This window comes from Amphiura filiformis, chromosome 13 (assembly GCF_039555335.1).
Source record: "Amphiura filiformis chromosome 13, Afil_fr2py, whole genome shotgun sequence".
Classification (NCBI taxonomy): domain Eukaryota; kingdom Metazoa; phylum Echinodermata; class Ophiuroidea; order Amphilepidida; family Amphiuridae; genus Amphiura; species Amphiura filiformis.
The window spans coordinates 15,424,312-15,445,007 of record NC_092640.1 but is presented as its reverse complement, the minus strand read 5'-3'; the positions used below and the strand labels follow the sequence as shown (position 1 = coordinate 15,445,007).

General features: G+C 43.3%; 1 protein-coding gene across 1 annotated transcript in view; it reads left to right on the top strand.

Annotated features, from left to right (window-relative positions):
* Window positions 1–20,696, top strand: part of LOC140167440 (uncharacterized) — a 163,215-nt gene that overhangs the window by 28,702 nt on the left and 113,817 nt on the right.

The following is a 20,696-nucleotide window of genomic DNA, read 5'->3' as shown; positions in this document are numbered from 1 at the left end:
GCAGTTAATCAGATATTCATACGGTGGGGATTGGTAGGGACCCGTCTGACATTTTAGTAATAAAGTTAGCCAGTCCTTACTTTTACCACTAACGTTAGCGACCAGCCTCCGTGCTCAGGTTTGCTTACTGGGCTTGAGTCGCGTGTTGGGGGGGGGGGGTTCTGGCCCCCTCTCCCTTTTTCTCTCGCTTCGCCTCGGCCCTGTCGGGCTTGCCCTTCCCTGGTGACGGAGCGGGACCCACACCCGCTCTGTTTCACCCACAGGGAGTGCTCACGATCTTCTAGATGTCTTTCTTTTGCTTAGGACTCTCCGAGTTCCAGCTTGACGATTGGGATAGGCTCCGTCATCGCCATAAGACGAAGAAGAAATCTACCAAGGGCACTGGTAAGGTCGACACGGTGGATTCTGCTGTGACAGCCCCTATGGGTCATGGCAGGTCTGCTTAAGGGGCTCCGGTCCCCGGACAAGCAGGCGGTTCCTTCGAGGACTGCTAAGCGCGTCCAAAGGCTCAGCAGCCAGCGAAAGCACTGACTATACGTCGGAGCAAAGTAGCAGGCAGCAGAGCGGTAACCACCAGCGAAAACCCTAGCGGGTTTTGCAGCAGGAGGATACCAGTCGACACGGTATACTCTGCTGTGACAGCCCCGAGGGGTCAGGGCAGGACTGCTTAAGGGGCTCCGGTCCCGGACAAGCAGGCGGTTCCTTCGGGGACTGCTAGCGCGTCCAAAGGCTCAGCAGCCAGCGAAAGCACTGACTATACGTCGGAGCAAAGTAGCAGGCAGCAGAGCGGTAACCACCAGCGAAAACCCTAGCGGGTTTTGTAGCAGGAGGATACCAGTCCTCTAGCGAAAATCCTCACGGGTTTTTAGAGGAGGACACCCGTCTGTTGCAGGCATATCTACGGGCTCAAACAGCCACAGTAGTAGCCAGCGACGGGCAGCATGCAAGGGTACCCGGGCTTGCCTGGGTTGAACCCTAGCATGCATGGGTTCAACAGAGAGCGATACCGCTGCTAACGCTGTGGGTGTAGTCTTAGCAGAACCAACTGGGGTTGTCACACGGCAGCGTTCCATGGCGGGACCGCCGAGTGATACCCTGGGCCCTAGAATAGCTGCTGGCTGTCCACAGGGACTGGCTGGCGATTATTCAGGGGTTGGGCTCGCAGTCTCTCACGGGACAGCGACCCAGGTGCATTCGGTGGCAGCTACAAAGACGAGCTACGGCTTGACTTCAGTGGTAGCCGCTATGCACCCGCCCATAGCTGCCGTGAGTGGTCCGCCACACACAGCGACCTTGGGCGAAGCTCTAGAGGGTACAGTAAGTAGCTTGAACAGCCTAGCTGATCAACAACCCACTTATGTCCTCGAGAGCCAGCGGAGCGTGGGTGATCCATTACCGTCAATGGGTCAATTACCCTCTCTTGATCGATCACTGTCAAATCAACAGGGCATAGCTACCTTGATTGACGCTGCCTATGCAGGTGGCGAGGTGATTGATCGGGGTATGCTGCGCTCAGCTACCCGTGGTACTAGGCAAGCTCCCTCTAGCCAAGGGACAGCGGTATAGCGGGTACCCATACACACGGCTTGATCCTTGCGGGGAACGCAGTGAGGCATGGGTACAGTGGTACACAGCCGGGAGCCCTCACGGGCACCTACGCTGGAACCACGCGCATAGCAGCGGTACACAACCGGGAACCCTCACGGGTACCCATGCTAGTACCGGCGCCGGTACCACGCCAGCACACAGCTTGATCCCCAAACAGGGAACGCGGTGTGGCGAGGGTACAGCGGTCCACAGTTGGGAACCCTCACGGGTACCCACGCTGATACCGCACCGGTACCGCAGCACCCGCCTTAGTCGCCACAGTCTCTGTGGCAACAAGGGGGGGGGGGGGCGGTGCTGGTACTGCAGTACCATGGGGTTACCCTGGTGGCGGATCCTTTCAGGGTCAGCTGCCGGCTGGGTATGCCCCGTGGTACCCGCCGCAGGGTGTTTCTTCCACGGCCTAGCACCGTGGCAAGTGTCGCCTAGCGATGGCCACGCAGTACCAACATCAGCTGTTGACCAGGCCAGCCGGCATGGGGCTAACCCCGATCTTGATGAGGGTAGGCCCCGTGCTGCTAGCGCTAGGGCGACGGCTGCGAGAGCATGCGGACCCAGTGGTGCCATGGCGGATACCTCAGGGTCTTGCGGGAGTACTCCCTCTTCTGCTGGCAGGTAGTCGGCGAGCCACACAGTGGTTATGCCTTCTTACCCGCTTTCAGATGCCCGTCCTCAGTTACCGTCATCATCGGAGCATGATACGGATACTGTGGGCGAGGGAAAGGAGTCGGAAGCTGAGTCCGGTAGTGACATCACTACAATCTCCTTCCCCCCGCTGCCCCGCGAGGGGAGCAACAGCACTGATCTTCCTCCGGACCCCCCCGAGTGGGGAGGCCGTGGAGGAGGACCCGTGGATCCGTTCAGTAGGATGCTCAGCTGCTGCTTCCTCACAGGGGCGCCTGCACTCTCATTCCCGCAAACCTCACGGGTAGATATCGTGGGGCTGTCGAGCTCAGTAGAGCTATGGCGCCGGCGTGCTTGCACGCTTCCTCTGCGATGTAACGCGGGAGGACCACGGACCTACCTGAGGGGATCCGAGAGGGACCCAGATGTCGTCAAGCGTATCACGCTCAGACAACATCTGAGCTCTTCCATGAGGTGAGCCTATTAGCGGTGCTAACAGCTAGCCTCAACGAGAGCTCCATGGGCCTAGCCCATAGGGTGTCCACTCAGCGCCGGGGAGGGGCCTGCCACTCCAATCGCTCAACGCGATGGAAAGGCAGGGTCCTTTTTCTTTGGATGCTTCTGCGCTACGGTGGAGGACCGTGCAAAGAAGCTACCAACGGGAGCACTCTGAGGAGGTCGGAAACTGCCCTTACCATGGGTAGGAGCTCCGACTTCAGCAGGCTGTGCACCACCAACAGTACCCGAGCCCACTACCTCTGCAGCACCCATTTCTGGGAGGCGCAAGGGTAGCACAGGAACAGCTGGCAAGCCCGAAGAAGAGCAAGCGCTCTTCCAAGGGAAGCTAGGCAGAGCATTCCTGGGGGCTCAGCGGTTTTTCCACAGGGGATCTCCCAGTGGACGACCGCTTATGGCTTTCACCCAGAGGTGGGAAACCATCTCTTTGAGCGCCTGGGTATGGTCAGTGGTGAGTGGGGGTTACAGACTGGCAACCCAGTCTCCCCACATTCGTCTGCACATGTCAGAGGTCCACAGTAGTGCCGTCAGACGGCCCCCAGCGTCGGGCACTACTGACAGGGATCACACAGCTTCTCACGAAGCGGGCGATTGTCCCGGTCTACCCCCCGTTCTACGGGTGATCTTAGAGCCTTTGGCTCCAAGGAAGACCGGCGACGGGAGCCCCATCCGGAACCGCAGGCTGTTGAACACGTTCTTCAGGCCCAAGAGGTTCAGAATGGGGACTCTCGCCTCGGTGCTAGCCTGCCCCATCAGGGGCATGGGAACAGCATCGCTAGATCTCTCGGACGCCTATCTGCATATGCCAATCGCCTCTCAAGATCGGAGGCATCTGCGCTTCTAGGTACAGGATCAAAATTACCAGTTTTGATACCGGCCGTCCGGCCTGTCCATCTCTCCCAGGGTGTTTAACACTCTTGGTCAGAGCGGTGGCAGCGTACCTGAAGCACAGGGGTGTCAACATCAGTTGCTACCTGGACGTTTGGCTCATATACGGACGCACTCCACTGAAGACTACGGGTCTCATGGGGTTGATAGTCCGTGGGTGCGGACCCTGGATTTTTGATCAGCTCAAAAAGTCCAGCGTGGTCCCGACGCAGAACACCACTATTTGTAGGGGCCCAGATCACCCTCACGGAGGGGTTCGCGGTGCTCTCACCCGGCGGGTGATTTAACATGGTGCGGTGTGCCTGACTCTTGGCCGAATCTCGGGCAAAACCCGCTGTGGCATGGATGAAGGTGGTAAGCCTAATGGCCAGTATGGTAGACCTCGTACTGTACTGCCGTTTCTACGTTAGGCTTACCCAACTACACCTTCTAGCCTGCTTGCAGGCCCAGTCGTCACCCAATATCCCTCGCGGTTCCGTTGTCGGAGATCGCGCGAGAGGAACTCTGGTGGTGGACCCATCAGCCCAATTTGACCCAGGGTGTCAGGTTTTCCTGCACCCCGGTATGTCACGTAGTGACGCGACCATAGCGTCAAAACGGGGCTGGGGGTCCACATCCACGAGACTCCGTCTCGGGCCTATGGGGGCCATAGAGACAGAGTTTCACATCAACCTCCCTCGCTTACGAGGAGGTGATCGTGGAATCACATACCGTTGTCCTGACGGATAACACAACCGTGGTAGCCTACCCCCAACAGACAAGGGGACTCCGGGCCACCACGATTGAGCCTGCATGCACGACACCTGATAGGGTGGTGCAAGTTCAGGCAGATTACGATGAGAGCGATACACATCGCGGGCGTCACCAGCATCCTCGCGCACAATCTGTCACGAGGATGGGTGTCGGGACCAGCAGAATGGTCCCTTGCTCCGCAGGTCGCTCAGGCGATCTTCAAGGGATGTACCACCCCTCGAAAGATCTGTTCGCATCTCATCGCAATCATCCACTGCCGGTGTACTGCTCAAGGGTCGCGGACCCCCAAGCATTCACCGTGGGCGCTCTGTCCATAGACTGGGGAGGATGACAGCTTATGCAGTCCCTCCGATCTCACTACTCATGAGGGTGGTGGCCAAGATCGGGTGGGAAGACTGCATTGTCATTCTGCTAGCGGCAAGGCCGCGGGCACTCCCCGAGGTACCAGATCTACTCCGGATGCCCGGAGCGGAGGTACCCAGTCTATCACTAGAGCACCTGCAGTTAGCTGCATGGCCCTTACCAGGGAACACGCAGCGGAGGGATACTTTTCATCAGAAGCTGTTTTTCTCATCGCCGGGGCTAGACGGAAGTCTACCCTCCGTGCGTATAGCCAGAGTCTGGCTCCATACTACGCTTGGTGCAATGAGACAAATAGCTCTCCGCTAGAGCCTCTGTGCTGCTAGTTCCGAGTTTCTGACAGAAAAGTTCCAAGCAAGACTTCAGCGGGCCACTGGGGCCAGCTATAAGTCAGCTGTCCTCTCCATTCACCGAGGTTTCGAGGCGGGTCGACTATCATAGCCGATGGTTACCTTATTAGTCTACGCCTCGGGTATGTTCAACGAGTGTCTACCAAAAGGAAAGTGATCCTCCTAAGGGATCCCAACACAGTCTTAGATTACTTTAAGGGTCACCCTTTTGACCTTCCGTCAAGAGCGACGCTTATATACGTTACTCTCAAGATGGCTTTCCGGTTTGGCGTTGGCTTCGGGGCGGCGGTGGTGCTGAGTTGCACACGGTCTGGAGGTTAGCTTCCGTGTTCACAAGCACTGGAGCGACACTGTTTCGGCGCTCTGTTCTCGTGACTAGGAGCGGGCGCGGTGCATACCGACATTCGTCCCTCTCAATCCCCAGGGTTGGGCAAGGTTCGGCTGAAGCCAAAGATAGGCTGGGGTGTCCGATAAGGCGCTGCAGCACTATTTCTTCGAACACAAGCCTTGCGAGGACTCACGACCGCATTCATCACCCTTACAGAGCCTTTCGGTCCAGCCGCTGTCGCAATGGCTGGTCCAGGTGTTGGTGGGGTCCGGGGATCGCGAAGGTTTCGCGTCCCACGACCCACTCGACACAAGCTATCTCATCATCTTGGGTATACCGTTCGGTTGTCCCTTGAGGAGATCTAGCAGGCGGTGTCCCGGAAGCCACCTTCGCCCTTCTCTACGATACTTCCGTTTACGTTAGTAATCAGAGGCGGGCGGGAGGTTTACCGGGACATTGTTCGAGCGATCATAATACGGTGGTGTCGGGTACCAGGTTTTCAGACTATACAGAATACTCAGCATGGTAGAACCAGTGTCGCTATTCTTAACCACCAAACTTATTAAGTAAGGAGGTTTATGTCTGTGATCGTGTGGTCTTTTTTGTTTCCCGACCGTTGGGGGAAAATATTTTCTGACCTCGCGAAAACCATCGTTACCGCTCCCGATCCCTGATCAGATGCTGACCAATCTTGTACCTCCATCCGTCGGTTACTTGCTAGATCGATCTTTCAGATGTTGATGCAAGAAGTATCTTAATCAACATCGGAAGCGGTAAGATCGACCGGTGTACTGAGTCTAGTCCCAAACAGAAATGTTTGGTAGACTCATAACCGGTGCGATCTTACCTTTCCGATGTTGATTATCCCGACCCCGCCACCCCTACAAGTTTGGTCCGGTAGGGGATCCCAAGTCGGATAAGGGATTTATCATATGGTGTGGCGTCACCTTTTGGGTGAGTCCACCGGGATCGGGGTTTTTGTTATTTATTCATTTATGTGGGACAAAATGACTATTGGTTTTTCCGCATCTCGGGATCGATGCAAGAAGTATCTTAATCAACATCGGAAAGGTAAGATCGCACCGGTTATGAGTCTACCAAACATTTCTGTTTGGGACTAAATTCATGGCCTCTTTAGACATAATTTACAAAGAAGTAATTTACTTGAAGTACACTTCAATTTGGACATAGCAAGCATAGACTACATCTTTAGACTGTATATTTGTTCTGCAAGTCCTTGGGCATCTAGACTTCCAGCTTAAGTATGATGTATCTCCTCTTCAAGTACAAAATGGTTGCATACAGGTATGCAACTGCTGCTGCATGTAAAGTCTGGAATAAACAAAGTGCTGCTTAGTGTATACACTATGAAGTCATGAAACAAAATGCCTCATATTTGAAATTTGTACACTCATGTGGGTTGCCATTGCAGGGGGTGCTGGATGGTCCCAAATGCATTTTTCATAGTGTATCAAGTTAGGTCAATTGATTAAGCGTTAGACTATGGCATGAGAGGTTGCGGGTTTGAATACTGGCGGTGGTTAGTACGCTCTCATGTAAAAATGGAGTTAGCTTTTTTATTCTACCTTCAACAGGTGACTGACAAACATGGCAGAGCATATGCATTCTTCCTAACAAGTTCTTTGGGTGTAAAAAAACCCCAATTTCTCTAGGCAGCCACGAACCTCCCATATCATCTTCCATGCACTTGTAAGTTGTATAAGGAAATAACATGGCCTCCAAACATCTGACAGTTAAGATGGCTCTTTTATACAGTGGTTGTATCAACTGTCTGTGTGTTTGAGAGTACCTAGATACACTGAGTGCTAAATGTAGGTCTGACTATATCTGTCTGGCTTTGATGGTCTCTTGTGAGTATACACACTTGATGGATAGGTAGAAGCCTTGTACAATATGTATGAAATACAGTAGTGACATTATAACTGTACAGATGCAAGATGCATTCTTGATTCTACCATCAAATTAATAATATATGATGAAGTCTTTTCATGTACCAATAAACAATTTTAGTATCGCTGGTATCTTAATGCCAACAATTTTGGTGAGAAGCCTCACAATTTACAGTCGCAGTCAGTGGTGCTTTTTGTCCAGTTCAACTGGGTAGTGACATCAAAATGTTAAGACAGCTTAGCCTTTTGTTTTGCACCTGCACCTATCTTTGCTATCCTTAAAAGCCAGAATGTTAATGATCCCTTTGTAAGGTACTGTATTCCCTCGTATGGTCGAGCGTTGCATTTTCCAAAAAGGGGGGGGGGGAGGCGTTTAAAATCATTAGGTAAATGTAAAACTCACGCTTATATGAACTTAGGAACGATGACTTCCGGTTCACTTTTGGGTTTACGATAAGATTTTTGCCAATTTGCATCTTGGAAAGCTTACTACACAAGATAGCATGGAAATATTAGTATTTTTGAAACATCTTAGTTGAAAAAAGTGGTGGGGGCGTTTATTTGAAGGGGGTGACTATTCGAGGAAATACGGTATGTGATATCTAAATGGGGCAGGAAATTGGATATAGCTTCTCAAATTGTTTCCGATAAGTGATAAGGAATTAAACAAAAATAAAACCAACAAATTCCATAGGTTATGTAACAATTTATAATTGGTGCCTGCCGTTAGAAATACGTCACAATAGCACCACTGTTAGAAACTAGTTTGATAATTCCCATCATTAAGCCTCTGTGTTTCCTAATTCAAGATGTTGTTCACTTCACTTCTCAATCCATATATTCAAGATCCATCCCTTCTGTAACTCATAACTTCAGTGACACCATGCAGTACTCTGTCTTTGTGTTTAATTGAAATTCTCTTGAATACTAATAAATATCAAAGGTAGATTCACATTAGCAAACGCTCTTGAAATTCATTTTTCAGGAAGCACGTTTTATAAATGATATTGAACTTCAGTATCGCACACCATCTAAATTTAGATTATCAAGGGTATTAATCTTGGTATGCATTACATCGCCTGAAGAAAGAGCTCACACCAGAAAATATCATTGGCATATCAGTTTTTGTTTTTCAATCGGTCGCATTATACATTGTAATCACATATTAGTTTTGTAATCATCACCAACTGCAACTGAGATGCACATTTAGTTTACACTAGGATCCACAACAAGCTCATCTATCAAGGAACAGTTCTTTAACCCTAATACATTTGCACATTCATTGAATGACCTTTGAAAATTTGGGTACAAAAACTCATACTCTGAAACTTGAGGTCAAATTTTGCACTATGATTGTTTAATTGAGGTTATTGAACTATGCCATTGGGATGAGGCCATTGTGGTCCATAGTATTATTGCTCTTTCTGACTATTCTTATGAGATAACATTTCAAGGTTTTCTGTGGTGCGAGAAGTTAACGGAAAGGATTCTTCAGATTTAAATTTATTTTGAGAGTAAAAAAATAGATAATTTATTAAAGGATGGGAGTCTAGACTTTTAAGTGTCGATAAGTTCAGCATACTGTAGAGACATTCACATAAATTGATTTATATGAAATGTTTTGTTAAGGGCTGACATTGCTTGAATAGAATAGATGACACAATTGGCTATTATTACCCCTTTATTTGAGCTAGTGTTTGGTTGGCTTTTGGACCTTTTAAAAACTCCAAATGAAAAGTGAATCTGATTTTAAAATTGTATAAAAAGATATGAAAGGGCTAATTAGGCTATTCCAGTTGAACTCTATGCACCCTATGAAGACACAACCTTCATCTCCCTCGTCCATTTAGGCATAGACAGAGAGAAACCCCATTTGAAAGTCAGACTCCCTGTGTGGAAGATTATAGTCATGTCTTCCTTAGGTGGTGTATGGATTTCAATTCAGTATCAAAGTTACGTAATGTTACTATGTCAACGGGATCATGCGCTTGAGTAATGAACCACAATCAAAACAATCACCACACAAAGTATATGGCACTCAAAGGAATACCAAAATAGCGTGATCCGGTAACCAAGAGAATTACGTAACCACTTCGATGCTGAATTGGAATAGTAAGATTTATCATTACCTTTCAGTCCAAAATGTTCAGGGAACAAAGCCAAATTTCTCACAAAAGTAACAATATATCTCACATTTTCTTCTTTATTTCTCTATTTACCTAATTTTCAAAATTTTCCTCAAAATGCTTAAATTATCCTGAAAGGCTCCTCCTGAGCACCACGTTTTATCCAGACATGATAATACAGAATACTTAACCAGTTTCAAGGCATTTGTAAACATTTCTGCTGTCATTTTGTGCTCCCTCCTTGGCCAAGCTCAGCTGGATTAGTTGATGTTTAGTAATGAGATCGCACCTTAGAGATAGAAATTAAACAGGCTACTGCATCTTAAGGAGAAACATGTTGCGGAAGATTGAGAGGTAATACGTCATTGTATTTGATAGCTAGTATAAGAAATTTTGTTGACTGGACATGTACTTTGAATCTAGTTTTAGTCGGCATCGACCATTGAGCAGCCCTACTATAGGGCCTTTTAAACATGCTGCACTCGGAGAACCGCTAAACCCAGTGACCGCTCCACCTCCTTTTGACCTGCCCAAAATTGCTTTCCCCCGTCTTTTTTGTCCGGAGAGCGGGGGGGTCATTATTGTACAGCCCCTACGTCATATTGAAATAAGTATGTAATGTACGCCCCTCTCTTGAAAATTCTTGCCATGGGGAAAAAAGAGGTAGAGGTAGTCATTGTGACATCAACGCCACCATCTTGTGCGTACGGAGTGCCTTGTTGCTAAGATCACTGCGTTGACGCTTGACTGAAGAGATGTGTCGCGCGCTGCGACTTCCGCGTAATTAGGGCGTAATGTCTAACGCATGCAGAACGGTAAACTGCATATCCGTCTTTACACGCTTTTCAATTGGAAATGAACTTTGCTGCTTGGATGATGTCACGAGAGGTTAGCATTTATTCCGTATTGAAAAGTGTGTAAACACGGATATGCAGTCGACCGGCCTCCATGATATGCATAATGGCAGTACCCGGCACACAAGATGGCGGATCCCTCGGAAAAGGCTGATGGCCTCTATTTTGTGTACCAGTAAAAGTTAAAAATTATAACATAAGAGATGACAATTTTCAGGACCTCTACATCTCATATTATTATCAGCATATTTGGTTTTCAAACAGCTGTATAGATACAGGAAATTAAGTAAAATGTTTTTCATTATGGAATAATATTCGTGTAATAACAATCAATTAAGATTTAGTTATTACAGAACAACATCATATTAAAGTGTGTTACTTTTCACTCCCAAACAGAACTGACATATCTGTTAGAAGTTGTGTTCACATTTTGAGTTTCACCCGGCGTAAACTTACGCTAACATTGATCAAAATCCACAAATATTTTTACTGCATGTCCACACCTAGCCTACTCCTAGCACTACGTCGACCAGTTCCACCAAGCATTTACTTCGGGTTGGCGTAAACATCGGCTACTACTTCCGGTGTTTCTGTGACCTTTGTCCACCACAGGATATGTAATTTCTTAGTTCCGACCAAAACAAAGGTCAAATTTACACCGGGTGCCAGGCGTAGCAGCGTTTACAGTGCAACTTACGCCTGGCGGAAATTACACCCAGCTTGCTACTCCTGACTTTTGTTAGGAGTAAATCATTGGACGTACACTTGGTGGAACTTCCGCTGACCATCGTTCACACTGCCACTATATTCATAGCAGGGTCTACCGCTACTCCTAGCAACTTGCGCTGACCAAGTTCCGCCAGGCAAACGTCTGACAATGTGAACACACCTAGAATTTGGCAAGTAACATGAAACCTGAGTATCAGGTCAAGAGTGCAATAACTAATTGGTACATTGTTGAACAAGATGGCTATCTAGCTGGTACCCTGTGTCTATTACGGTGGGTTGTGACATGAATAACATTATGATACAAGGCTGTTGATGGAGCCGTCAAATCTGGGCGTCAAATAGGACAAAAATGAACACAATCATCATCACTACAAAAAGAAATAGAGTATGAAATCATTAGGAAGTTAGAAATATTTTAAAAGAAAATTGTTATTTCATCTCTCAAAATGTTGAGTCCCTGTTGCCGGGAGCCCTGTTGATGCATTCCAAGCGATAAAAATAGGAAGTCGGGGAGGTGACTGGAGAGACTAATTTGTAGCATTTTGTGGTGACTGAGATCCAGAGAATCGCAAAATTAAGCCCATAGCTTTGTATGGAATTTGTAGTGCACTAATCTACTCAGCTTGTCATCTGCCATAACTAATAATGCCTCCAGTGAAATTTACTGGAGACTGGTTTGAATACTGGTGTGTCAAAAGGAAGCAACTTTCAAATATTGCCAATGTCAGTGCCGTAACCAGGGGGAGCCGTGGATGGGGGAATTTCCCCCCACAGAAATTTTTCAGGGATAAAATGGGGACAACAGAGAGTAAAATGTTACTAAAATTGCTAAAAATGGGACAAAAAGTTGACAACTTGGGACAAAATTTGGCTGGTCAATGTCATACTATATTTTGCAGAAAAATATGATTAATATTTTGTGCAACAACAAATTTTAGCTTGTTTTAAAAATGTTTGCACATTGTTAATTTTGAGCAAGATACAAAATGGTGGATATAGTAAAATAGTGCTAAATATCCACTCTAACATAGTGGTACAGCCAGCGGTGTGCAGAGGAAAGTGCCCCCTCCCTCAGACAAAAATTAAAAGTGAAAATCAGGAAGGCAAATAAAAAAAAAAGAAAGGAAAAGGAAGGAAAAAAATTGAAAGGAAAAGAAAATTTTCGAGGCATTGTTGATATGCTGGCTTCAGGAAAGATAGCATCTAATTACTAAGACCTAACTTTTGAGACGGTTTGTATAGATGTTTGTTAGAAAGTGCAAAATTAACCACAATGCACACTGTTTTACCGCTGCGTATAATTCAGTTGGATATTAAATATTTGAAGCCATCAAATATTGTCTGTTCCTTTTGAATCTGCTCTTATCACTATGGACCACAATGGCCTCATCCCAATGACATAGTTCAATAACTTCAATTAAACAATCATAGTGCAAAATTTGACCTCAAGTTGCAGTGTACGAGTTTTTGTACCCAATTTTCAAAGGTCATTCAGTAAATGTACAAATGTATTGGGGTTAAAGAACTGTGCCCATGGTAGATGAGCATGTTGTGGATCCTAGTGTATTGAGCATCGGGGCAGATTCCTATTAAATGAAGTCAGACTGGTAGTAGTCATGTTTTACAAATTGCATTAGACAAAATTAGAAAATACCATCAAGAGTAATCAATATGGTATTTATCATGGCATTTTGAGGGTGTTTCCATAACCTGACCACCTTTTCTGACTACCTTTTCTGACTACCTTTTCTGACCAGCTTTTACAGTGAGCCCTGTGATATTTGATTCTCACCACAATGGCCTTATCCCAATGCCATAGTCCAATAACATTAACCAAACAATCATAGTGCAAAATTTGACCTCAAGTTGCAGAGTATGAGGTTTTTGTACCCCAATTTCCACAGGTCATTCAATGAATGTACAAATGTATTGGAGTTAAAGAACTGTGCACTAATAGATGAGAATGTTTTGGATCCTAGTGTTTTACGCCATAATCATAGATGGTCATGCTGGGTGATAATTAGCAAGGTTTTCTCTGGGACTTGTTAATAGATAAACAACATTTTTAAGGGTACATGGTTGTTATTTCTTTCTCACTTTAGATTATTTATTTGTACCTTTTGCTTGTCGAGTATTTTGTTTTGTTTAATACAGTTTTGTTTGTATATTTAATGTCTTGGATGCACCATCGGATCGAGTGACACTGATGTAAAAACAATTTTCAAATAAAAACTTGAAACTTAAAAACTACAACACTTTCATGGTAAATGAAATTATTTAAAACAAATAAAATAAAATTTTGCACACACATCCAATTTTCCTGACTTCATTCGAACGAGTGCTCCCTAGTGTTTACCCTCAGCACTTCCCTGTTCTGACTTTGTCTGTCTGATGGACAATTAAGGGTATACGATGTATTGTTGGTCGAAGCAGCAGAAAACAAAGTAGTTCACAGCACCTTGCAAATGGTAGTGAGTTTTAGCAAAAATTGCATTGCTCAATAAGCCCAATCGGCATTGGAAGTTTGCAATGCATTTGCAGTTTTGGGACACTTTGTCCTTTGACCTATCGGGAAAATTCAGAAAAATTGGGGTTTTGAGCGTACAAAATATAACTTAAAACGTGTTACTAGAATAAAAACAAACCAAAAAATTTGATTATTGTATAAATTAATTATTTTATTATTTATAATGATAACATATTACAATAATAAATTAATGATTACAGCAATTTTCCAGATATGTCAGAGGTCAAAGTGTCCCAAAAACCTGAAAGTTATGGCGATTGGGCTTATTCATAGCAAGCGTGTAGAATAATTCAAATATCACAGATATACTTTTGTAGGTCCTGTGGTTCTTGAGTTATGTTGTAGAGAGGGCTGAAACAACAACACTTTTGTAAAACGTACATAACTCATTAACAATAAATTAAGCAAGTTTTCCAAAGTATATGATTTGTATAATGAACTTCTGCAAAACACCAATGTGTTATTTTTCAATAATATATTGATTCAGATAAATGAAAATCTGCTTCGACCAACAATACCTCGTATACCCTTAAACCCATATTCACATTCATGCTGCACCCTTAATATTATCAGGGCATGTTTGACCATAGGCCTGAATGTGACCTTGTGAAGTGGTAATAGTGTTTACTCTATTGATTATTGACCCAGCACCTGAAATGATAGCTGTCTCCTCTCTAAACTGAGAAGTTAACTGCCCTGTGAAAAACCATGGAAGTATGGAAAAACAAAACAAATTACACTTAATAATTTCAATTTTATGTCACTTAACATCCAGAATGGTACAACATTATTGTGCAAAGTGTAAAGATAATAACAATATAGCAAACATCAAAATAATGTCAAATAAGATTGTCAAAAAAGGTGGTCAGAAAAGGTAGTCAGAAAAGGTAGTCAGAAAAGGTGGTCAGGTTATGGAAACACCCGCTTTTTGACATTTATTTATACCGGGTATGATGGGTGTGGTCATATAAGGTTAGTTGAGCGGGTGGTGGTAGAGGGCAAAGGCATTCTATGTATGATGCTAAGAAAAATGCATGTTTTCTTTAAATTTTGCCACACACATGTGACAAAACTGAAATATCTTGTGATTTAGACAGAAATGAATGATGGATAGACTGAAATTTAATAATGAACATAACTCTGTTTGTGACAATAAATACCCAAATGTTTTTATAGCAATTGATGTTGTCAGTTATAAGTTTGGTTTATTGAGTAGGCTGTAAAGTAGTTTGTAAATATATTTGTAGAGTCATTGTTATACTGGATTTGTTTATCTAAACACTGTTTTGTTGTCTGTTGCCCCCACATTGGAAACACTTTCCTGTTTTTTGTTTGCTTTACTTTCCATGTAAAAATGTTTGTATCATCAATGTGTAGTAATAGCAGCATCACAACACATTGCATAATGACAACAGCTTTTGGATGTGGGTGTCTGATGTGTAATACTGCAATGAAGTCACAAAACACCTGGTTTATATTCAGTGGTCGCATAGGTGATTGTTAATTAGTGCATTAAGATGTACACAACTTACCCGTTACCAAATGTTTAGTTTATGTTCAAGGAGAAATGCTGTTACTAACAGTATTGTTAAAAACATCTGCTTTTCTTTGAATTTGTAACCTGACTACCAAATAGGCCTACACAGTTTATTTGTGTCTTTATATTTGTGTTTGCATTTTGAGTTACACCTGGCATAAACTTACACTAACCATGAAGGTAGCACCAATAGCGATAAAAATTCCACAAAAATATTCCCTACTCCTATGCCCAGATTATTTTTCTATGATTTAGTCCTAATTATTAGTTTTGACCCAATTTCATGCAAAAAAATAAATAAATAAATTAAGTAAATAATTAATTAAATAATAAAAATTAAGTAAAGGGAGAGCCTAAATGTTATTTCATTTACAAAGGTTCTTAGTAGTGAGGGAAATGCAAATGGATTTTTGGCTTTTGTCACCTGTATAAATCACCTGAAAATCATTGAAATCAAGAAATAAAATATAAACTGGACACAACGTTCCCGGAACCACTGCTAGGTGGCAGCACACGACGAAAGCTTTGATGGAACACCTTAATTACTTTCATATACATGGAAAAACTAGGTAATGCTCAGAGATGCCCGAGATATCTATGATGTAGCCACAATTTTGACATTGTAGCGCATGGAATGCCTTAGAATGGTTTCAAAAGGGTTGGAAATGCTGATAAATATACGAAACAGCATAGATCTGGGCCAAAAAAGTGCATTTAATCGACAGATCTAATAGACCTGTGACGTCTGCATGACATCACGGGTCGATACATGTAACAGGTAGCTGGGTATAGCCACCTTCATCAGGCCAGACGCCACCAACGGCATCTATCTCTAGTTCCGAAAAAACTCTGGATCATAATTCAGTGAATAGCTTAACCCTTTCATTTCACTGGAAGAAAACAATTATTTTATTTTGATAATTGAATTGAGACCACCAAAATGCATATACCAATCACAAAAGATGGATAATCAATGCATTGTGTGATGAAGAAAATATTTAGTAGTGCAAATATGCCAGAAAAAAAGTGTAATAATATAATAAAGTAAATATATTTAATAATCTTTTGATCTTTTGATATTATGCCATTCTTTCTGTTGCATTCTAAATGGGGCTTAATGAGCTTATAAAGATTTGAATTATGGGGGATATGCTTCAGAGGAGAGCTGATTGGAATTCCAGCTTGGAGACAAGATGAATATGGATGTCCATGTATCAATTCAGTGGGGTTATGTGTGGTGCAATGCCACTGATATATTTACATTAATTTGACTAATTTTCTACTTTTTGTGACAGACCTTGCAACTGAAATATTACTGAACTAACAAAAACCATGAATCCAAAACTAACTGGGGACGGGGCTCACAAAGGCCCCACAACAACCACGCTACCTGCCCTGACCACAAAAAGTCAACTTTTAGTACTTGGACTTATATATGAGATCTTAGAATTAAGAAGAAAAATCACAAGTTGGCTTTCTTGTATTTAAAGAAAGTAATAGAATACAATATGAAATATGCAAATTGATATATATGCAAATTGAAATGAGAATGTTTTCACAAAAAGTACTGAACTATTGGAGCACTCCGTACATCAGCACTGCAGAGCAACAGGAACATATATTCCAGGGGAAACTCCATAACTTTGCCTCATATTGGGCATGTTTTGCCCTAAAAGTTATAATTTCATAGATTTCTTATTTTAAAAGGGGGGGGGGGCAGTATTTCTCCATGCCCCCCTCTCCTGGTGCTGCAAATGTGGAAGGGGGTTGCTGGATCCAAATAACAAAATTTGATAGGTATAGGTCAGACGAGGTTTTATAAACACACAGCAATATCTTCTTCATTGTGCGGAAGCATCATTCTCCTTCAGTTATGTAATAGTATCTTTTTGTGACACCTCACACATGTAGGAAGGAAATATAATCAACCAGTTGACAGTGAAGTGTGTCTGCACTGGAAATATTGTCTGTCACTTATAGAGTGGCTTAGTGATGTAGTGCGTAGAATTCATCCCATGCTCCCCTCCCCTGCACTCTCCATGGGGAAGGGGTTGATGATCCCATTTATATGAGAACTTGCTAAACAATTGACCGGGTGCAGGGTTTGTTTTTTTGCCGGCAAAAACAGGTTTATGCCAACAAAGTGGCAAAAAAACCTCTGTTTTGCCAGTTTTTACCTGGTTTAAACTGGCAAAAACTGGTAAAAACTCTATTTAGAGTCATTCAAAAAAGTTTTTTTAGGCTATTTGGCTATAGCATGCTGAGGACACCCAGGTAAAGTATTATTCAGATTTCCTTTTACAAATTAACAATCGCATATACGTGCGCGGCGTCAAGCGTGTGCATATTGGACCATGTGCAAAATAATATGCGCTGGACGGCTAGCAGTACACTTAATTTGAAAAAGGAAATCTGAATAACACTTTAATCACATGTTGAAGAATGCGTTCACCAAGGTAGTTTAGGCATAGTGCCTCTTTTAATTGTTTTCGGTGCAGTAAATCAGGTCAAGAATCTAAATAAATTTGCAGAAAAGTGATCTGGACATTGACCTGCATTGGCTATGACATTATACAGTTTCCATGTCTATATCCTGATTATTGAAACAGTCCGGCTGCCCTAAATAGGTTGATATAAGTACTTAATTTTCAAGCACTTTATGTTCTGATCTAGTTTGTATTTTCCTTTTGGAAAATGACCATTATCCTGTGCAGATGGGCAAATATGGCAGATACACCAAGTTGACAAGATGTATAGGAATGCTTTGGTATTAACCCTAACTGAACACAAGGTGTTTTTTTTGCTATCGGAAGGGAAAGAAGAAACGAAAAAGGAGAGAAGATGAACAAAGAAGTCACTTGGTACCCGGGATTCAACCTCGAGCCCTCGCATGCCACGCAGAAGATCCCGGCATGTAGCCACACAGGTGACGTTGGCCCGGCCAATGATTCCCTGGGTATATATGACTTAGGCTGATTGCGTCTGCACATCACATGCAATGCATGCACGAGCAGTGGTTTTAATAGTGAGATTTAGTGAGATCTGGTTCAGTTAGGGTTAACTTTAATAGACCAGGCAAGTGCCACCATGTACAAACCCATGTGTGTACGTCACATCAGAAGTTAGCAAGAAATTATGTTTCCTCTTGTCAAAGTGACCATTTCCTATGCATTTGGAAATGTACGTCAGATAAAGTTGTCAGTCTGTGCCTTGATGAAAACTAAGAGTGGCAACTATTATAAATAGACTGTACTGTATGGCCATGCCCTTGCAAATTTTAGCTTTGTCCTCCCAGAACTTTTCCCATTTTGCAAAGCATTGATGAAGTTGAACGCTTGGGGAACAAACCAAAAGTTAGATGATGTCAATAAACAATTTTATGTCTTTTCTTGAGGGGGGGGGGAGGGGGTCAAAAAGTCTTTACATTTGTAAAAAAAATGTTAAAATATTGGTCAAAGTTAATCTTTTGAGGTTGAAATTTTATGATTTCACACTTAACGTTACAGAGAGGGAGGGAGGGACAGGGTTAGCCTCCTAACAAAAGCACATTCGTTTATAGGGCATCATCAAACTTTTGATTTGTTCAATTGGGAACCTTTGTGCCTTTGCTTGTCCTTGTCAAATGAGTATACTCTATTCCGGAGTGGAGGGGGGGGGGGGGGCAGATCATGAATTTTGTTTGGTGGGCATGTTCTACCGGAATTCAGAGATGGTGGGTCTTTGGGAACTGACAACATATCGGTAAAAGGGGTTCTTTTGGAGCTGCAAACTGTCAAAATCAATTTTGGTTGAAAATTGCTGGCAAGAAACAGAAATGTGAGGAATGTGCAATTTAGAGTCATAAAGAGCTGGAATTATCAAAATCGGGGGATCTTTCAGCGCTCTGTTTTGGTGAAATTCAGGGTTCTTTTGGAGCCGCACGGTCGAAAACTAGTCTTTCTAGTGCTCTACTGTTTCAGCTTTATGAATATGATGTGATATATCAAGGTATCTGTGGAACGTAGTAAACTAGTAGAACTTATATTAATAATTTATATAATTTTAATGGCTTCAAATAAAAAGGGTTTTTTTATCAAGGTAAATTGTGGACTTTTTCTGAGGTGGTCCATTAGATTTTCATCTGATCTGTTGAACTATTAATTCCCTACATTCTTCTGGAAACGTTTCATGACAAGAGTTTTATTTCATTTTTCAGAAATAAAACTCTTGTCATGTAACGTTTCTAGACTGGCAAAATGGAACCTGTCATTGTGATTTCTGCATAGACTACTACATTATTTACCCTGCCAGACAAACTGGCTCAAGCAGTAGGATCCATAACATTCTCATCTGTTAGTGCACAGTTCTTTAACCCCAATACATTTGTACATTCACTGAATGACCTTTGAAAACTTTGGTACAAAAACTCCAACTCTGCAACTTGAGGTCAAATTTTGCACTATGATTGTTTAATTGAGGTTATTGGACTATGCGATTGGGATGAGGCTATTGTGGTCCATAGTGAAGCATGCAACAACTTAGCAGACATCATTAGATTGTCAGTAGCAATCTCTAAGCATGATGGTAACTTGGATTATATCTACACGCTGCAAATGTTGACAGACTTTGAATGGGGAATTCAATCGCTGCAACTCGTGTTTAAAGCTACACTAGAACTTGGAATGTGAGAATGCAATACTTTGGTGTGGATCATTGTCTCATACCTATCATGGCTGGCATTCTAAATAGGCACGGTACACATATAATCCAAGTTTTAATTTCCCCACACTTCATCTTGTGATTTGCAGGAAGCTACATGTATAGTCTATATCTACCTCGAGTCACCGGCACTAGCTTCGAAGTTCAGCGTGTGTTGCATTGCTTAGCATGGTTTCTTGTGTGTACATATGCAGCACGTTAATCGCACACGTAAAAGTATGTATATGCACCAAGTAACGCTAAGCTAATGCAGAACACGCTGAACTTCAAAGCTAGTGCAGGTGACTCGAGGTAGATACATTGTATATAGACTATAGTTTGCTTGGAAATTTTGCTTGAGCCTGGTCCCATCAGGACCCAAGTGTTTCTCCGCATGGGAGCAACCATTTTAAACAAACAAACTTAAAAATATTACATATTACAATGAACTTACATGTGTAGGCCAATATGAATTGTCACAAATGCTTCTAGATTCAGAATTGTCAGGAAAGCAGTATGATCTTTTTATCCATGTATACATGCACCAAGGGGAGATTGGAAGTAAACCCATATAGATTCTACCAATTAAATTCAGATTTACCCCCAAGCTATTACCCCAGCAACTTCAGCAAGTCACTGACACCAGGGCTTGAACCTAGGACCTCATGCACCAAAGATTGAGTCTGCTGTGTCACACTTTCCTACTCCTACACATTACATCACATGAAGTTTGACACATTTTCTAACATTTCATTTGTCCATTTATTAGTGGATGCATTGTATATAAGTGCTACAACTACAGTTATAGCCAACATACTATTAAAGCTTTCTATTTAAAATCAATGTAACCATGTATGAGCAATAGGATTACCAGTTCTGATATCAAATACAATCAATACACAATTTTCCATA